Raw genomic sequence first — 20726 nt, forward strand, 5'->3', positions numbered from 1 at the left:
TTTTCTGTTATGCATTTTAAAACAGATTTTATAAAGTATGTACAAAGGTATTGTCATAAATAAGGTTTGATTGTCTACTTGTTATCAGTACTTATCAGCCAAATGAAGTACAGAAACCAAATGCTGACAAACAGGGTAAGGTTTTAATGGTAGAGACTCACAAAACGTAATTATTTACAATTGTCCAATTATGTGTGAAAATCAATGATAGACAAAAACGGAATATATAATCAAGTATAAGTAAATAATAAGTTTTTATACCATTAACAAGATGCTGCAATGCGGGTGGCACACAATTATTTGATGTCAATGTTGTTAATCAATGAGAATTTATATAAACTACGTTCCTGAACTCTTTCCTGAGATTATCTCGCAAATATCGCGAGAGTCAGGTGACCTGGCAAAGCAGGCATGGCGGCGCTCTGTGCTTATAAACACGACGCATGAGTTCCTGTGTGTATTGTAGGTTTCATACAGTCCATGGTTTCATCGCAATGCGTTTGTAGTTGAGATGCTCCGACATTGTCTTCTGAACTTAGCAAAACACATACACTGAGGAATTTTGTCTGATTTGTAAGAGCACAACACGACTGATACGAATCAAAGAAAAAACAGGTAGAGTGGTCTTTTTTGTGTGTGTGTTTTTTTTTTTGGCTGTACGAGTTCTATTGCTGTTGTACACTGGAAAATATTCGTAATTTTAAGAACACAACCCTGAAGACCTGACAACTTATACACACCACACACACACACACACATACATTTCATAAATTTATATACGTTTGGTTATTGAGCAGACGCATTCCAAAGCGACTCACATTTGAGTTCAATGGAGGCAATCAAAATCAACAAAAGAACAATAATATGCAAGTGCTATGACAAGTCTCAGTTTACTTAATGCAGTACAGGTAGCAAGTTTTTTTTTTTTTTTTTTTTTTTTTAAATCATACAATAAAAAACGAAAAAAAAAAAGATAGAATAGGAAAAGAATAGAGCAGGCTAGTGTTAATGCCTTTTTTGCTTTTGTTAATTGTTTAATAAATAAAAAAAGAAAACAAATAGAATACAAAAAGATTAGAGAAGCTATTGTTAGTTTATTTTTTTAAGAAAACAAGATGGTAGTTAATAAATAGAGTGCAAGTCTAAAAGGGGGGTGTTTTTTAAAGAATAAAATTAAAATAGACTGATCGAGCTAAAGGCTGAAATAAAGATGGAAGAGATGTGTTTTTAGCATATATAAGAACATGTCTATTAGAATTATCAGGACAGTACCAATTGTAATTATAATTTAGCAGTTGTGGTTTGGAGGTAAACTTTTTTTTTCTTGTATAGGTTGTATGTGAAATGATGCATTATTAATACATAAGTTGTTTACTTATTTAAACTTGGAGTCAACAATGCATGTATATTGTTCATATTAAATGCATTTTGGCAGTAAAAAAAAAAAAAAATATAATATATATATATATATATATATATATATATATATATATATATATATATATATATATATATATATATAGGCCTAAGTATTTTTGTAAACCTGATTATATGTATTCTAAAACAGTAAAAAAAATTCTGAGAAGATCCTGCCTCGTTATAATTTAGAAACGATAAAGTACTTTGATTTCAAAAGGGAAAGGATTCCTAACGTAGTATTTTCTTCCTAGTTTCTTTTGAAACTTTGATATGCATATAGCAGAAACTGTTATTTCAGTTGGAATTCATGGGCTTCATAAATGAGTTTCCTTTTATTATACGCAATGTCACTGTTTTAACTCTTTTGTAATATAAATAATATACATTACTGTAAAACTACTTCCGTATTTTTCGGACTATAAGTCGCACCGGAGTATAAGTCGCATCAGTCCAAAAATAAGTCATGACCAGGGAAAAAAAACTTATATAAGTCGCATTTATTTAGACCAGTTGTTCCCAAACTTTTTGCAGCATGCACCCCTTTCTAGAGTTTGACACCTGTCAAGCTCCCCCCAACACCTTACTCTGGTTAAACTTTACATTTTTAACTGCAATAATTAAATATAAATATTCCGCTTAAACTTCACATTTTTATTTGCAATAACTAAATACAAATATTTACTTTAAATTAGAAAACAAAGAAATCTGTTATAAATGCAAAATATTTCTCCCTTGATTTCTTTAAAGTGCCTGTTTTTAACCAGGTGTCCATTTTGATTAATGTAGTAAGTGAAAAATAAATGTACGAATGATCAGTTATCGCCTAATATGAACAGGGTGGGGCTATTGTGACAGATGTGTTTGTAAAATGAAATTAAATCATGAGTAATTTATAGCTTGGAATGTGTAATTTTATTTCTTAATAAAACTTTCGCATGTGAAGTTTACCTCAGTTAAATACGTAAAAATAATAAAGAGACAATCTTTTCCCCCACCATTACAAACATTCTATCGCGCACCCCCGGTGGTCAGTCTGCGCACTAATTTACCACTAATTTAGACCAAAGAACCAAGAGAAAACATTACCGTCTACAGCCGCGAGAGGGCGCTCTATGCTGATTAGTGTAGGCTACAGGAGCACTGAGCAGAGCATAGAGCGCCCTCTCGTGGCTGTAGATGGTAATGTTTTCTGTTAGTTAATTTCTCTCGGTTCATGTCAAATTAATTTTGATAAGTCGCACCTGATTATAAGTCACAGTACCAGCCAAACTATGAAAAAAAGTGTGACTTATAGTCCGGAAAATACGGTATATATCTTCTTTTAAATTGTAATCAGATAACTTTGAATGTTTATGCTTATGTATATCACTGCCAGTGTATATAATCTGTACCTGATATAAATTGTGCATGTTCCACAGGCCACTGAACATATAGATACCTCTGTGAACAGGATGTCCGGTGCAGTTCAGAGCAGTGATGGTGGTGCAGGACAGGATGCAGAAGCTGATGGAGAACCTCCTCATGATGAGGCTTCTCATCAGGGAGAGGTGGATGGAGAAGAGGAAGCACCACCAGCAGCAAAACAGCCTCGACTGGAGCAGGAAGATGTAGGTCTTGATTTACACATGATACAGACGCCTGTGGTGCCTTCAGTGGACACCTGTGAGAGCCAAGGTGTTGCTGGGACTTTAGAGGAAGGTGAGCCTTTGTCTTTTTTTAAAAAGCACTTTCTAACGTCTGATCTACAGCATCTTGTTTGGCACACTGTCAGTATGCCCTTCTGATGTCTTAATATGTGATATAAACTCCATATGTGGTACTCTTGCTGCCATATTTGAAGAATTACATGGATTTTGTGCTTTAGTCTTTCATATGCATCTAATTTTATAGTGAAGCAGCTCTCTGTGAGTGAACTGCTGGTTCCTTCCATAAATTTGGATGACGTTATTTTTCTTGGCTCTGAAATGAAATGTGATTATACTGTTCAGAGTTCTTCTTTTTTTTTTAATGGTTCGTCACATGTGATGCCATTGAATGTCACTCACTTGTTCAGTATAACTGTCAAGTAACATTAAAGTAGCAAGTAATACACTTTAAAGTAGAGAATAGTGCTTCAATAAATTGTATTCTGACCCTATTACAAACATACAAAATAATATTTGGCTTATGTTGTGTTTATTTACCGTATTTTCCGGACTATAAGTCGCACTTTTTTTAGTTTGTACTTATAGTTGCGACTTATTTATCAAAATTAATTTGACATAACCGAGAGAAATTAACCAAGATTGTCTACAGCCGCGAGATGCTGTAGCCTACACTGGGCAGCATCTGGCGGTAATGTTTTCTCTTGGTGCTTGGTTCTAAATAACTAATAGTCCAGTGCGACTTATATATGTATTTTTTCTCATCATGACCTATTTTTGGACTGATGCGACTTATACTCAGGTGCGACTTATAGTCTGAAAATACGGTAATTGAATTTGTAAGGTGTTAAAGGAAAAAAATTTAATACTATAAATTAAGATTTGGACATCAGATACTTGACACAAAATATACATTTTGTCTATCAAAAATAAAAAAATACAGCATGAAGTTCTGTATGTTAAGTGTTCTTACTATATTGTGCAATTAAATATATTTAAAGGATTAGTTCATACAAAATGTGATAGATTAGAATGAAACAAGTTGTAAACCAGTAAGACTGAAATGTATTGCCACTTTTTTCCATACAGTAACAATGAATGAGGAATGGAGTTTTTGCAGCTTCAGAGAAGACTTTTTCTATACACACCATAGTATAATATTTTGTGAATTACTTTTGAAGCTTAAAAGCCACAGTTCCCATGTATTTGAATGGTTGCGACCATTAAACTACATAGAGCAACATACTTAATTTTCTTATCTATGGAAGAAGGAAGTCGTGTGTTTTAGGAAGAGGTGAGTAAATGTTGCCATGTTATACAAATAGAGATGATTTTTGCCTTCAAATTATTGCTGACAATATTCCTCTTTTCCCAATTCTAAAAGCAACACTATTGAACTTTTTCTGTGTTCAAAATGTGCAAAATGTATATAATGAGCGAGTAGTGTTTGCCTTTAAGTCCATTTCAAATGCACAAAAAAATAACAAAATGTTCTAAATTCTGTAAATACAAGTAGCACAGTGTCTTAGTTTTACTTGTCCACCTAAGGTGTCCATGTTTAATTTGTTTCTGTCAGTTGCCTGTCATCAGACTGATGAATCGGACAGGCTGTGGGACCTGAGGAAGTCGAAGGAGACGTGGAATGGCATCAAAACGGAGCAGAGAACAGCGAAACGCATGGATTAGATGAAGAGGAACGGAAGCAAAATGAGCCTGAGAAGAACAATTCAGAAGACAACTCTGCTGCGCAGCGCTAGTAAGTGTACGCTCCTCTTAATTTGCCGTGAAAGGAAATATGGTGGGAACAAATGTTGTTTGCAGTGGCACAGGGATATTTTCAGTCAGTCAGTGTATGCTGTCTCTTTGCTGTGTTCACCAGTCCAAGCCTCGACTTTAGCCAGAACCCTCAGATGCTGACGGCTCCTGGGCCGAGTACACCCACACCGCTGAGAATTACCTCAGAGGCTGCAAATGGTGATGGCTGATGAAAGCAAGCTGTTTCTGATGGCTGTAGAGTAGAAACTGTTTCACAGAGATGCTAATGCACCATCTATCTCTCTTCATGACGTCTCTCTGCAGGGCTCCGGATGGTTCCTGCATTGTCTCAAACAGCGCTGATAACATTCTTCGTGTGTATAACCTCCCGCCTGAGCTGTACAGCAGCCACTGGGACATGCTCTCTGAGATGGTCAGCCCTCTTTTAGAATATCATATCACATTTATCTGTATAAGTAGAAAATACTAAGCTGAGATCAGTTTCCTTTGTATGACTTTAGGCCAGTGTTCAAGATGATAAATGTCTCGTGACAAAATTTAAATATGGGATTTTACTTAATGTTGGCTTCTTCATTTTGAAATTCTGGAGTGAAAGGATACATTTTTTACTTCCAAACCCTTGATATGCTTACACACATATAATCACATAATCTGATTTGCTGGAAGCAGGATGTGGGACCATAATGGTGTTGCTTCTGTTTGTGTGCTTTCAGAGTCCAGTGCTAAAGATGACAGAAGGAGACACCATCTATGACTACTGCTGGTTCCCCAAGATGACTTCTATGGACCCAGACACATGTTTGTAAGTTTTCCTGTCTGTCCCATTTTAAGCTCTCCTAAATCAACAGTTAAAAAGCATCAAACAGGTCATATTTATGTATGTATATGTGTGTGATATGTGTTTGATTTATACACACATACACTTATATTTGTGTGTGTGTGTGTATATGTATATATGTATGTATGTGTGTATATATATATATATATATATATATATATATATATATATATATATATATATATATATATATATATATATATATAATATATATATATATATATATATTCAATCATTCAAAAGTTCTTAAAAGGCGAATTAAGGCTGCATTTATCTGATTTGAAATCTGCAATGTTGTGAAATGATTACAATTTAATATAACAATTTTATATTTTTATTATCTATATTTTATTATATTTAACTTTTTTATATATATTTTAAAGTGTAATTTTCCGCAGCCATTACTCCGGTCTTCAGTGTCACATGATCCTTCTGAAATCATCGTACAGTGCTAATATAATATCATTTTGTGGATGTTTTAGTCAAGATTCTTTGATGAATAAAAAGTTAAAAAGAGCAGAATTTATTTGAAGTCGAATGTTTTTGTAACAATATAAACTTATTTTATTATACTTTTTCTTTTCATCAATTTAGTGCGTTGTTTCTTACTAAAAGATTTAATTAATTTAAAAAAAAAGTTTCACCTGTAGTGTATTTATTTACAAAATATCAGTTTTGTAATATTTTCTATAATGTCTGTTGTCTTCGGGTTAATTAAGAGTGTTAAGAACAGGCTTTTCCATTAATTCGGCTCTTTTGAGAATCACTGTCACTGTGGTTTGTGTGTGGAATGTGAAGGACTGTGTTTACTGGGTGGACTGAAAGCCTCATTAATAGTGCTCATTTTCTATCTCAAGAGATGTTCTGAAAGCTAGCAGCCAAGAAAGAAAGCAGAACAAACTGTAGGCCATTATCCGTCCAGCAGTGCTGCTGATAAAGAACACAAATGGTCATGTTTCAATCACCGATGTCCACACGCACATTTTTACAGTCTCCATTGTCTGCATTAGAAAGTGACCCAGTTAATTCTTTCCAGAGACATGGCATGTCTTTAAAGAGATTGTGTTTTGTTTAATTAAGCTGCTATTGTTCTGGATCAGCATTGCTTTGTTTCCCTTCTGTTATGATCAGTGCTGATGAGCCTTGTCTCCTCCTCTGGCAGAGATTGTTGGATTCAGCCCAGAATGAAAATTTCAAGGCTTGTATTTGAGTCTGCTCACATGCCCTTCTTGTTTCTGTACCTTCTGTGAAAAAAAAAATTAGTTCTGGCTCTGAAATATCTTATATATATATATATATATATATATATATATATATATACACACACACACACACACACACACACACACACGCACACTCACCAGCCACTTTATTAGGTACAACTGAACTTCAGTTGCTTGGTAACACAAATTGCTAATCAGCCTATCACATGGCAGCAACTTGATGCATTTAGGCATCTAGATGTGGTGAAGAAGACATGCTGAAATTCAAACCGAGCATCAGAATGGGGCAGAAAGGGGATTTAAGTGACTTTAAACATGGCATGGTTGTTGGTGCCAGAAGGGCTGGTCTGAGTATTTAAAAAAGTGCTGATCTACTGGGATTTACACATACAACCATCTCTAGGGTTTACACAGAATGGTCCAAAACAGAGAAAATATCCAGTGAGCGACAGTTGTGTGGAAGAAAATGCCTCGTTGATATCAGAGGTCAGAGGAGAAAGGGCAGACTGGTTAGAAATGATCGAAAGGCAACAGTAACTCAAATAAACACTTCAATAATCAAGGTATGCAGAAGAGCATCTCTGAACGCACAACACATCGAACCCTGAAGCAGATGGGCTACAGCAGCAGAAGACCACACAAACAGGAAATAGAGGATACAATTCACACAGGCTCACCAAAACGGGACAATAGAAGATCGGAAAAATGTTGCTTAATGTTGTTAATAATAAAAATGTGAATGAACTGAATCTTTATAGCATTCAACATTACAGTGTAATTGAAAATCAGGCCTAAACTGCAAATTATCAGATGTTTTATTTATCATTAACATAAGCAGAACATAAATTCATAACTTTTAAGTGAACTTAACACAATATTCACACAAATCCATTATAACCCAGTGTTCTGTCAGCTCTTTGTTTAAGCTGTCAGTTAATTTTTGCCATTAATTTATTTTGCACATTTAATTTTCTCAATTAATACAAGTGTGATCGTTTATTGTTGCTCAAGAGAATGGTTGTGGGGAAAAAGACATTAGCATAGCTACTTCAGGAAGTGAAAATTGATGCTGCATTAATAATTTCACAGAGATTAACGTGTTATTTTTCCCAGCCCTGTCTCTCTCTCTTTATATAACACTGTTGTGTGTGTGTGTGTGTGTGTGTGTGTTAGAGTAAACTGAAAGTAGTGCTGGAATTGTTTAGGGAGGGTGTAAGTGGTCTCCTGTTCTTCCTCTCCAGTCCTCTGTCACTTCAGTTCTCGTTTAATGATGTTGTCTTTGATGGTTATGTTTTTTGTGGGACAAAAGGCAATGGAACAGAAACCAGTCCAAGTCAATGCCAGTCATCACGTATAGCTGCAGCAGATTACTATCGAGGGCTCGTTGACTGTGGCACCCACACGCAGCATCAGTTCTGATCAAACGTTGTTTGGCATTACAGCAACTGCCCTGCAGCGATTGAAAATGACAAAGAAATGAAAGGAATGACAAGTTGTGGGTCAAGGACGAAACTGTAAACTTGATAAAGAACTCATGAAGATGAAGAGGATGAGGTTAAGGCAGTCAGATGAGACGTGCTCAGTAACAATGTGTCATCTTCTGCCTGGTGGCAGTGATATTGTTTACAGGTATAACTGTAGCATCGTGAAACGCAGCAGTTTTCGTGTAAAGCTCTTCCAGGCATTCGTAGCGTGATGTTCTGACTGCTGTCATTGGCTGAAGAGCAGCTTGAATGTCAGTAGGGGTTGATCATTATCTCTGACTTATCATTGGTTGTTCCCTCCAGGGGAGATGCTTAGTATTCAGGTCATTTACTTCCTCCATCTCGACTCCAGGCATGTGGTGGTTTCTCATTATACACTTTTAAACTGTGTTGGCCTCCTGTTGGGACAGAACATCAGATCTGTACTTAAGAGAATGGTTCACCCAAAAATAGAAGTTCAGACATCATTTACACACCCTCTTGTCATTCCAAACGCATTTGATTTTGAACTGTGAAACACAAGCAGAGATCATTTAATAAATATCTATTTAATAAAAAAATCTAGTCATTTCAACAGGAATCCCTACGATCGGGAATATGAATGGACTTATTCTTCCTTAAATGTGTGGTCACATTAGCAAAATATAGACACTAGAGGTCTGTTGTCGATAATGTTGTGACCTAAAGCACAGCACACAGAAGTTACTTTCAAAACAAGCGGCAAATTTGGTGAAAAACCATCACTGTAATTTATCAGTGTTTCTGTAAAATCATAGCATCCGCAATATGTTCATGAGAGTATTTAAACTTTGCATGATCTCAGGTATTCGTATGAGAACTTGCATTTTGTTCCATGCCAAACCGATCAGATGGTTTATAAACCACATACTCGTATGCCTTATTCTTTTATCTAGCAGATGACGCCGTCTTTCATTTCAAATGGTTTAGCTCTTCATTTGTAAGATTATCTGTTGTGAATGGGTCTTTTGTGTTGCGAGTTTGAAAGAAAGCCAGTCTGACTGTCAGGTCTGATGTTGCAATCTCTTGTTTGTCCTAAAACAATAGATTTTTTGGTGGGGTGGGTGAAGTTTTACGATTTTGCAATATATTCCAGTTTCCTTCATTCTTTTCTTTCCCCTTCAGCATTGCCAGCAGTAGCCGGGACAACCCTGTCCACATATGGGATGCGTTTTACGGGGACCTCCGAGCGTCTTTTCGGCCCTACAACCATCTGGATGAGCTGACAGCGGCCCATTCACTGTGTTTCTCTCCTGACGGCTCTCAGCTCTACTGCGGCTTTGACAAAATAGTCAGGGTCTTCCACACCGACCGTCCTGGGAGAGACTGCGAGCAGAGGCCCACCACGGGTGAGGGTCCCTCTTGTAGAGGAATAACCGCTTTATTAATCACGCTTGCTCTTCAAATGGTTCTTAATCGGGGTCATTAAGACGGCTGGCTGGCATAGGTAAGGAATGCCTGTAATCCTATTTCATTTATTTTTGTTTGCTTGGGTGGATTCGTTCCAAACACATTCATGGCGGGAAACACATATTTGGCTTGATTAAGCTAGCATGGCATGCGTGGCTCTGATCTAGACAGTAGCTCTGGATATAATTATCTTAGGATGTTTGCAGTGGCTGACTCATTCATGGTGTTTCAAGACTGTTATTGTAATTATTGGTCTGGATGTGACATTAAAGATCTTTGTTCAGACTGATGAAAGGTTGAAAGATGCTGCCTATTGCATTACATTATATTATATTATATCATGTTCAGTTTTTAATCATAATGCAAATGAAGAGACATTTTCTTTTGCATAAAATATCTGACTTGATTGGATAAAAACCTTCAAAATATGTAAAAGAGAAAAAAAAACACAAACTGATATTGTAAAATGGGTAATATAGTTTAATCTTTATGTTCTCATTGGATGAGCCACATAACGTAGTCATGAAGCAGCTGATATACATGCATAATGCTGAAAATTCAGATTTGCATCACAGGAATAAATGACATTTTGAAATATATTAAAATAGAAAACTGCTATTTTAAATTGTAATAATATCTTACAATATTTATGTTTAAAAAAAAACATGCTATCAAATAAATGCAGGTTTGGTGAAAATGAGACTTCTTTCAAAAACATGAAAGAATCTTCAAACTTTTGAACAGTAGTGAACACCATGTAATAGCACATCAGTTGAACTCTATCAATGTTTAAAGTTGTGTTGTTTGACTTCTTAAAGTCAGCTTCTTCCTCGTCTGGACACTTGGCTCCGTAGTTTCTCATTATTCAGTGATTCTTCATGGATTTTTAATATGAAACCAAACTAATTACAATTAACTTTTGTTCCTGTTTTACTTCCTTTCATTTTACACCTCCTCATTCTCCTTTTAAGACAAGAAACAGGGTCAGACGGGCATTATCTCCTGTATTGCCTTCAGTTCGTGCCACTCCATGTACGCCTGTGGGTCATACTCTCGTTCGGCCGGCCTTTACTCCTGTGAGGACGGTTCTCTGCTGGCTCTGCTGCCCGATCGACACCGCGGAGGCCTTACACACCTGCTGTTCTCACCCAACGGCTATCACTTGTACACGGGTGGTCGCAAGGTCAGGGGGCTCATATGTACTGTACTTCTGTACCTCACAGGTTTACTTTGCCTAGTTCACTATGACAGATACATCCACCAATTAGAAAACACTGTTATATGTTGCAAGTCTTGGATTCTCTAGCTAATGTTATACATTCCTGCTTTCAGGATTCAGAGATCCTGTGCTGGGACCTCAGAGATCCGGGACAAGTTCTGTTCTCCATGCACAGGAACGTCGGCACAAACCAGCGGATCTACTTTGACCTGGACCAGTAAGATAAAGATACACAGTTTTATTAAATACAACAGTGTTTTAGACCCATTTATGTTTCCATTTTGTTGATATTTGTGGGTCTGAAATAGATCTGGCCGATATCTTCTGAGTGGGGACACAGATGGTGTGGTGTCAGTGTGGGACACCCTCACAGCGCCACCTGATGGGAATGAGGAGCCACTACCGCCACTGCTACAGTTTCAGGCACACACTGATTGTGCTAATGGCATCAGGTATAATTAGTATAATTTAAATAAAATGTTGGAAATATAAAAACTTAAAGTGATTTATAAAATGTAAATGTCATGAACTCTTTAAAATCATGGCTTTTATCAATAATCACCTTTTATTGTAGCTCTTTAACTCATTTTCCTAATTAAAGGAGTACTGAAAGGTTGTTTGCAGCAGCATTTCTCGGGTTTGTCCCCTATCCAGCCTTTTGTGTCTTCTGAAATATGCTTATTAAAATTATGGAAATTATCATTTGTAATATCTACTTAAAAATCATATTATCAGTTTATGTTGTATCAATGCATTGTTTTGGAGAAACAAAATTGAGGTCAGTAAGTTTTTTTTTCACCGTGGCTGCATTAATTTGGTCAAATATTATTACGGTTTAAATTAAATGTTCTCCTTTACTCCAATCTTCAGTGTCACATGATCTTTTAGAAATTGTAATGATATTCTTATTATTTTCAGTATTGAAAAATATTAATATTTTGTGATTTGGAGTGGAAAGTTTAAAAAGAAGAACATTTGCTTGATCTCTTCTGTAACAGTCTTTGATACTTTTGATCAATTAAATGCATCTTTGCTGACTAAAAGCATTTATTTCAAAAAAGAAAAATCGTACTGACACCAAACGTTTGAACGCTAGTGTAAATCCAATTTGTGTTTTAAATGAACATGTAAATATTACATTAAATATTAATTTCCTTTTTTTAAGATGTGCCCCTACTTGAAGGATGACTCAGATACTGTCAATAGGGCTATGTTTAATATGTTTGCCAGAGGTTGCAGGTGATGGCATCGCACCTGTAACACAACTGAAATGTAAACATCTGCAAAATAGATGAATGCCAATAAGTAAATATTGCTCATTTTACTTGCTTCCTTTTCTTACTCTCTCATTTCAACAGTGTGCACCCTTTCATGCCATTGGTGGCCTCATCCAGTGGTCAACGTAAGTTCTGTTGGCCGTCTGACAGCGAGGACTCAGAGTCCGATTCAGACGAGGGGAATGTGATGTCATCCAACGGCGTACGACAGGACAATGCTCTGGTGCTGTGGTGGGCCGGCCCATTGGGCTCAACCAATGAGAGGGGGCAGGAGGAGGAGTCAGAAGTTATTAAGAGCTAGAACTTTTAATTTGTAAAAATGTACTGATGACGACCCACAATATACTGCCAAACCTGTAATACTGTTCGTTTAGGTGAAGGGTAGTATCAATTTTAATTGTAGAATAGTCCCTTTTTAAATCCCTAATTTTTTGGCAAAAATAGGGGGGGCATGTTGCTGGGTTTGTAAACCTCTTTCCATGAATGTCTAGAAAGTCTAGACTGAAGTCCTCCAAAAGCCATTGAATTTAAACCCTTTCTGACAGCATATTACAATTCAGATCACCTGGAACACTGATCTGGAATATGAATAATTCATTCATAGATTCAGTCATTTTGTTTGGACAGGCCCCAAAATGATGTTTAGGTTGTTTACCAGCAAAGCTTTCAGGATGCTCTGTCTTTGCTGGAGTGTTATGCCTCTCAGGTTTCCGAAATAGCAGTGCAGCCTATTTTCCAAGTTGCATTGGTTTGTTTTTCTTTCACCATGTAAAGATGGTTTTCAATAAACACTTTGAGTCTTGTCTTGGATTTACTTTGAGGACTGTCAGTGAACATGGTGCAGTTATTTCAGGAGCAGGTTTAATCCCTTTTTGTCTATGGGAAGGCTATGTGTGATGGACTGAGACGGTTTATCTTATGTTAAATGTGCCATAGAGCTGCAGTGGGCAACTGTGAATATATTTTTGTAAGCCAGTAATCTGCTTTATTGTGTGTGAATGTAGTTGGTTTCCTGTCTTTCAATGGACCTAATTGCTTTAGCTGAGGCTGCACATTCTTTTTTATAATAACCTGTGTTTATGTTTGTTTGTGGATGTGTCTGAGAGAGAGAGAGAGCCTTTACATATTCTATTTTAGCTGTAATCTTGATACAATGGTGTACGTTTTTACAAATGTGCACTTTTTACAGCTTTAATTTGTGTGTGTGTGTGCGCGCGCGCTTTGTGCCTGTAATTTACTCTTTAAAGCAGTGGGTTTGAATGTTTCAGGCTTGCCAAACATGCTCTAGTCAGACTGCTGAATATCATATTACATTCACTGCTGAAAGCTTCAGTTGTTTGTACAAATACATAATACAGATCTTTTTTGTACAGTTTCTCTGGATTGTAAGCCACATCATTCAAATTTGCTTGTGGTTCTTTCTATTTGGAGGACCTATTTACAACAGGTAGATCACTGTGGCTGAAAATATTAATAAACATGTTTACATTAAAACTGTAATTCTGTTTCTGTAATTAATGGTGTTTGCAAAGCCAATAGTAATCACTATTACTATTGCTCATGCTTAGGTGTGTAACTACTTGTATTTGTCCTGGATACATTAATTATATGCAGATTATCAAAGCAATCATGGGCCTGATTCACAGAAGTTGTCTTAAGAAAATATGTGAGAAAGTTTTTGAAAGTTCTAAGAATTTTGTAAGGATGTTCCATGGTGCAAATCCTTAAGCATTTTTTAGGTATTTTCTTAAGAGCTTTGTATTGCACCATACTAAAAACCATTTAAAACTATGCAGATATCAACTTACAAAAAGTGCTTAGGTTAAGGTGCGACATGGTCCCAGGTGGCATGGCGGATGTTTTGTTGGACGAATCTTTTGTTTATGGTTAGCCATGTATAAGCCAGCTCTTTACAGCAGAATCAAATTTGTTTCATTATGGATTGATTTTGCAACATTGACAGCTTTTGAACTGAAGTGACTTGCAATCCATAATGATCCTTGTCTTTATTTTTACAGCTTTCTCTCATATTTAAAGAAATGTGTGTCTGTTATTTTGCGGTTTATTACTTTGAAGCAGCTTTGAAACTGTATTGTATACAGCATAAATGTCACTTGTATGTGGGTGCAGTGACAGGCAGTTGTTGAGTGTTGAGTGTGATGTGTGGTTCTTTGCTTTGTGTGTGGGTGAAAAGAACTGAGAACAATGAGATCTTGGCAAAGCTTGTTCCTACAGGGCTTCTTTTTTTTTAATTTTATATTTAAATTCAGCTTAACATGATGAGCATTCATCCAGACATGAATACTTATCAGATATGCAGTGATTCATGAGGATGCCTAGTTTTTAGAGGTGACGATAACTGATTTTATTTAAATGGAAAATTAAAGTGCAAAGTACAGAGCCCTGTGGCACTCCAGTGGGCATTTCCCGTAGGGACAGATAGCATCATGGCTCATGGCAGAAACTTTTGCATGGGCAAGCAACAGTTATATTGTTTTTAGGAAAATTAAAACTAGTTTCATTTTATTTTAATATATTACTATTAAAAATAATGTTTGTTTTAATGGATGTTTAGCTTTTGGATTGATTTTTTTATTTGATTTAGTGTTTCAAAGTATTTCTGTCACATCTTCTTATATGTTATGGCTTCAAAATATCTGTGAGCTTCCTTTTTGGCCATTATATTCCATTTTGGGCTCTTTAGATTGCACAAAATGTGACCCACAAATGAGCATGAACCCTGAAGCAAAACATCTCAAATGACTAGCGCAGCGGGAGGCTGCTCATAAAACACTTCCACACAATCAAACACACACCCATACACACACACGCTGGCAGGCATCTTGTCTCAAATCTCTTGGATCAAATCATTCTTGAATGCTAAGCAGCACAGTCTGTTGTTTTGTTGTCCATGTTGCCAAGCGACCATCAGCTAGTCAAATGCTGAGAGAAAAGACAAATCCCAAAAGAAAACGAGACGTGGTGGAGGGCTGGAAATTGTGAGTTTTTAAGAGCCAAACTCTGGTGCTTCTGTGTAGACCAAGGTGCAGTGTTTGTGAAGGCAAAATGTGGGACACAAGGTCTCTCGAGAAGATGGTGAACAGGACGACTCTAAGCACACAGAGAGTGCTCCACACACACATTCTGGGTGAGTGTAGCCTTAATACTACACAAACATATGTCTCTTCAAGCGACATTAGTTCGTACCAGAACACATCTAGGATCTCCTCCAGTAGTGTAACCTGAATTCTTTCCGAAGGGGCAGCAACAGCACATTTTCTGCCTTGGACAACTAGAGCAAAGCACAGTGCAATCAACCTCCCTACATCCAGCCTAATGACTCTGGCATTTACTACGCAATGTCTGCTGGACTTTTGTCTCACATATAGAGAAATGTACAAATAGAGGGTCAAAAAATATATATATTCACCCAAAGGAAAGCCTACTTGCTTAGAAGCTGCTATTTTATTACTCAAAAATACATTTTACTCAAGGAATATTTCTGCCAAAAATTGAATTCTATTGAGCCTCAACTTGGATGACTTTGTTGTTCAACAGCAAAACAACAGTGGACAATTGACTTTCATTGTGTGAATGGAATTTTTTTTTTTTTTTTTCAAAAACATATGTTCTTTAATATTTCATGAAAGAAAGAAAATCGTGCAGGTTTGGAATGAAGAGACACTTTATTTCTGGATGAACTGTCCTTATAATACAGCTTTTGGTTTAGTTTCTTTTATGTATTAATTGTGACTTGTAAGTATGTAAGTAATTTTTCTTCTAAAATTCCTTAAATTAAAAGTATACACAAATAGTACAGTTTTTTGTCATTGCGTGAATAGAAACTGCACTGTAAATGAAATGTGGGACAGAAATTCTAACATTCTTTAGTCTTGTAAGAACTTGATGAGAAATATTTGGAAAAAATCTCATTTAGATTGCTTGACTTCGGTAACTTGGAAAATCTGAGCACAGTCTGAAACTTTTCTTTCTGAAACTCTAGAAGGAGGGGTTCTAGAAGTGGGTCTTGTCCACAGGGAGGAACATGTGGAAAGACTTACACCAAAGTTTTCATTTGCTCTCCATTAAATCTTGTCAGTGTCCAAGATAAACGAGTGCGATATTAGAGATAACATTTATGGTTTTCTTTCCTATGTGCATCTGAGACATTCCTCATGTGACATGCATACGAGCTTTCATTATAACATATAATATTTAACAGCACATGTAATTTTATGATTATGATCAGTTGCCACCTGCATCAACCACTGACTCCCATGCCAAATTCACTTCTTTCAGAACTAGGAGAACAGTTATGTCCATGGTCATCTCCCCCTGTTAGAACAGACGACCACCTAAAACTGGCTCCGAGCTTGGTCAATCCACGGCCTGCTACTGACGGAGCAGCTGATGTCCCCTCCAGGAGGAATTTAAGCAGCTGGCGCAGAAGGAGAAACATGCTGCCCTTAAACTCCAAGAGGAGGTAATATGTGCCATCCTCAAGTGAACCATGTTGAAAAAGTAATTAATACAGACACATTAGACTGTAACACCCTGTTGCCTGGAATTCAAAAATCCATATTTCAGTCTCCAGGGGAGCAGTTCGGAGAGATTTTATAGGACTTGATTAAAACTTTCTGATAAAGAAGAGTCACTTCTTATTCAACTCTTTAAATTGTGTCCAGCAGCATACACCTCTCCTCGTTGCGTCCGAGTGTCAGATTTTATGAATGATCCGGTTACTACTTCCAATGCCAGTATCAGTCAACAGCTTTGCCATTGTTGTCGAGAGAAATGAGAAGAGCTTTTGTAATGGGATGTAATTGCTTGTGTAATTGCTCTCCAAGGAAAGCAAGCAACAGCCAAACTCAGAGATGATTCTCCTCTTCAAAAGCCCAGTACAGTTGCACTGCCAACACTGCTGATCCATCCTTTTCTTTCTCTCCCTCCCTAACGCCCTCTGTCTCCTTGTGTTCTCTCTACCTCTCCATCTCCCTTTCCGGTTTCACCCCAACATCTCATCTCTCTACTTCTCTCCCTTTTTCAATTCATTCTCCTCTGTCCTCCCCATCCACTTTAATCCCTTTTCCTCTGTTTGTCCATCACTTCTTCCCAGAGTCTGCAGGCCTGGTTTCAAGAGGCCCTGCAAGCCAGGGACAGGCTGGAGGCTGAAATGAGGCGAGAGTCCAGGTCGAGCTGCAGGCCCAGTTCCGAGCTCAATTTGAAGGCCTGAGGGCTCAGATGGAGGAAGACAAGGTCCAAGCCGTAGGGGAGGCCTGCGGAAGCTGCAAGACCAGCTGCACAAAGAAGCCAGAGGAGACCAGGGAGAAAATAATAACACTGTACGAGAAGAGACACAGGTGGGATGCTTGCTTCACACAATACAGTAGGTAAATCTGATAAAACTACTTTGGGGTGACCGTCCTTAAGGTGGTTCTCTCATGCCGGGTATCCCTTACATGATTTTAGGCCTGATTTTCACTCGCCAACAGTTTTTCTGAGACAAACTGGTGTGACCAACTTGATGGTAATATAAATATAAGATACAGAAAATAATTGCTGGATAATGGTTATATCAGTTGATTTAATTAGCATTTACTTAAAAAATGGTTTAAACAACAAGAACAAGAAACACTAACAATAATGTATTAGTATTAAAACTGAATTTGACGTTGATTTTGATGAGGAAAGCAGCCAAATGTAGGCCGTTTGCTGGCGGTCTGCAAGCATGTTTGTGCCGCGCAAAATAATGCCGCATTCGCGAAGAGTTGGGTCGAACTTAATAGTTATCACAGATCATTTCACTGACTTGGCTTGTATGGCTGAGAATTGAGAAGAAATATTTTTTTCATTCATTGATTTTCCATCCCTCAAAAATCACATGAAGAAATGTATGCATGGGCTTCCACGAGCTGGTTTGCCAGGTTAAGAACAAGTGCAAAAATAATAACTAAATTATGTGACATGATAAACTATAAGTCATACACCATACAAAATAAAGTAGCATATTTGATTTAATTCCAATGAAACCGTAAATAATGAATAACATTATGCGTGGGCCAAAGTGAAAATTTGCATCAGGTTCTGTTGTATGCAAATCAGACACAACACAATGAATAATAATTAACAGTTAGGCGACTACTGATTTGTTTTAACTAATACATCAACTACGCAAATAGGTGAAGAAACAACATATGAAAAGTTTAAAACCTAAGCAATCAGAATCAAGTAGAGTTGTGAGTCATTCACCCGCTCATTTCCTTCCTCTGCCTGTGTCAGGAGTGTGTGAGGAGGTGTGTGCAGGAGGCTGAGAGAAGTATTCGTGAGGAGTGTGACATGGAGGCAGAAAGAGAGAAACAGGCCTACAGGACAGACATGAAGAGAAGATATCTAAGCTACAAAACTGGTAAAAATACACATGAACTCTCCTGCGCACCCAGCTTCATGTTGTGATGCATCTCAGCTATTCTCTTTTCTCCTTCCGGCCTTTTGTAAATTTCATATTTTTTCTCTCTTTGTATCCCTCTACCTTTCCCTTTTCTACAGAATCCTATAGATTTTGTTGTCGTCATCAGCACCGTTGCTCCAGAATTTCTTTCTTTGTTTGTTAATAATGTTTCGAAGTCGTGCATGACGTTGCGTGTGTGTTCCAGGATACAGCAGCTGCAGGACAGTCTGGAGCAGGCCTGCAGGGAGCGCATTCAGTATGAAGCAGAGTTTAAGGTCAGCTCTTGTAATGAGGTCATCGTGAATAAATGAACTGCTTTAAAAAAGGGACCGCGTCAAATCAGCATCTGCAACACCCTGCAACAAAATGACGGAATAACAGAACTCTCTCTTTTCTCATGCAGCACAGTCCTCCGACATTTGGTTCTTATTAAGCTTAGTTTGTTTCCTCCCATGAGTCTGTGTTCCTCCTTGTCTTAATAGATAACAGTATTGACATTTGACTCTTTGCTTGAGGACGTTTCATCTTTGGTCATTTATGATGATCCACCTGTCTTACTAATTGCACTGTTGAACTAAAACTGAATCAGCATGTTTGTGTGCTTCCTTCTCTCTTTCTGTCTTTCAGAAGGTGCAGGCCAGCTACAAGCGGTTTGTGGACCTGACTGATTCCTCGATCCACCTCTGATTACTCTTAAAGCTGCGCAGACTGGGGAGAGAGCCAGGTTCATGGACAACGCGACACAGACTGATGAGATCACCTCCTAATTTGTGATGGCAGTGTGTACACTGTCTGAGTATGACATGTCATAGCACTAGCAGTCAAAGCAGTGTCCTACACTACACGCTGTACTTTGTCTAAAACCATTTGAAACGTATAAATGTTAAAAGATTGTGGCATCTAAAATATACTTTCATTAATACATTTATCTTAACAAAGTATTTTTTTAGTAATGAACATGTCAACTCTTTCATAATAATAAATTGCACATTTTTGGCAGTGTTTGCAAGATAAAATCTTGTAGTAAGACTATTATTGAACTAATTGGTTTCATAGATCACATTTTCATAAATACTTCAGCATATTTAAAACCCATTAGTCTTATTTTAAATTATAGTGTAGTGATTGAACACTACTGATGAACAAAAACATATTAAATATGTAATATTTTCCTGGAGCAGCTTACATATTGTTAATGTTGTCATATTTTAATTACATTAACATGCATTGTGTGTAATGTTACTCACTGATCCAAATATATATATTGGGGCTGTTGCTACAAGCCTCAATAATTTTTTAAAATAAAATTACCTCGTTTACTAGACGTTTGCTAGTCGTTAAAAAAACGAGATATTTAGTAACTACTCTGCTTTAAAATACATTTTTTTAAATGCCATTCGAAATCTTTTGATGAATTAAGACAGTAACATTTAAAAGAAATGTGACATGAATGGATGGATGGATAAAAATTAATGGATTAATCGTTTCTAACATACAATTACATATAATATATAATAAAATTGATATGGCTGTCCAAAGGGCGTCGAGATTTGCAGCGTGCTGTCTGTAAAGAGATACTTCACCGCTGGGTGTCAGTGTAGGCAAGGTTTAACTCCTTGGGTCCCATCAGCAGCACTTAAGTCATAATACACTTCTAATTGTAGTTGTAAATAGACAAGCATACAAACACAATTAATTACGTTTCTCACATACGCAGAGCGCTGGAAATCATTCCAGTTTCAATTGACGGTAGATATATTTATTAAACAACCTCTTTATCTGCTGCACATCTTACTAAGCTTGTCATTAGTGTCGTTACCACCAGCATGAAATGTTATTACATGCACCGTTAGCAGTGAATGCACTGGGGGCGCTGTAGCGCTATAAGCCGTCGCTTCTGAATGCACAGCGCTGATCGGTGTGATCGGGTGCCGGGGATCACGAATTCACGATCATCATCATATCAAACCG

General features: G+C 37.1%; 1 long non-coding RNA gene and 1 pseudogene across 1 annotated transcript; both read left to right on the forward strand.

Moving 5' to 3' along the window:
* Positions 1-397: 397 nt before the first annotated feature.
* On the forward strand, positions 398-13861 carry LOC113070293 (telomerase Cajal body protein 1-like; annotated as a pseudogene).
* A 4808-nt stretch (positions 13862-18669) lies between these two features.
* Positions 18670-19434, forward strand: LOC113070292 (uncharacterized). The gene is made up of 3 exons (XR_003279897.1): positions 18670-18713; positions 18961-19030; positions 19383-19434. It is a non-coding gene; the product is annotated as an uncharacterized LOC113070292 (long non-coding RNA).
* Positions 19435-20726: the final 1292 nt, after the last annotated feature.

Source organism: Carassius auratus, unplaced genomic scaffold (genome assembly GCF_003368295.1).
Source record: "Carassius auratus strain Wakin unplaced genomic scaffold, ASM336829v1 scaf_tig00003676, whole genome shotgun sequence".
In the NCBI taxonomy this organism is placed as follows: Eukaryota; Metazoa; Chordata; class Actinopteri; order Cypriniformes; family Cyprinidae; genus Carassius; species Carassius auratus.